The sequence below is a fragment of the Humulus lupulus genome, chromosome 6 (assembly GCF_963169125.1).
Source record: "Humulus lupulus chromosome 6, drHumLupu1.1, whole genome shotgun sequence".
Classification (NCBI taxonomy): domain Eukaryota; kingdom Viridiplantae; phylum Streptophyta; class Magnoliopsida; order Rosales; family Cannabaceae; genus Humulus; species Humulus lupulus.
This window is the reverse complement of record NC_084798.1, coordinates 42209218-42210169: the sequence shown is the minus strand read 5'-3', so window position 1 is coordinate 42210169 and position 952 is coordinate 42209218.

Here is a 952-nt window from a genome sequence, read left to right as displayed (position 1 = left end):
GATGCTTTAAAGCCGAATCTCAAAGCGGAGTGAAATTTGCTCCCTGCGGGGGTGATCAGAATAACCCCTGCACCCGCTCCATTTTCATTTGATGAGCCATCGACGTAAAGTTTCCACAGCTCGTGGGCCGTGGTTATTACCTCGTCGTCGGCTATACCAGTACATTCCACTATAAAGTCCGCCAATGCCTGTGCCTTAATGGTCGTTCTTGGATGGTAGGTGATCTCGAACTGTCCGAGCTCAACAGCCCATTTAAGAAGTCGACCTGAAGCCTCTGGTTTAGACAAGACCTGCCTAAGTGGTTGATCTGTCAGTACATGGATGGGATGTGCCTGAAAATAGGGGCGGAGCTTACGAGATGAATGAATTAGACTGAGGGCGAGTTTCTCCATCAATGGATACCTTGACTCTGCCCCCAGTAATCTCTTACTGATGTAATAGACGGGTTTCTGCACCCTCTCTTCCTCTCGAATGAGCACCGCGCTTATCGCGTGTTCGGTGGTTGAGAGGTATAGGTACAATACTTCTCCCGTTTCGGGTTTTGACAGGATGGGTAGTTCAGCGAGGTGTCTTTTGAGCTCCTGAAAGGCTAACTCGCACTCTTCTGTCCATTCAAACTTCTTACTTCCTCTCAATAAGTTGAAGAATGGAAGGCTACGATCCGTTGACTTCGAGATGAATCTGCTCAGGGCGGCCATCCTGCCAGTCAAGCTTTGGACATCTTTATGCTTCCGAGGTGAAGGCATATCAATCAGGGCCTTTATTTTGTCGGGATTAGCCTCGATTCCACGAGAGTTGACAATGAAACCCAGAAATTTTCCCGAAGATACCCCAAAAGTGCACTTCTGAGGATTTAGCTTCATGTTGTATTTTCTGAGCACGCCAAAGCACTCTTCGAGGTCATCAACATGGTTCTTGTTAAGTTGAGACTTTACAAGCATGTCATCAACAT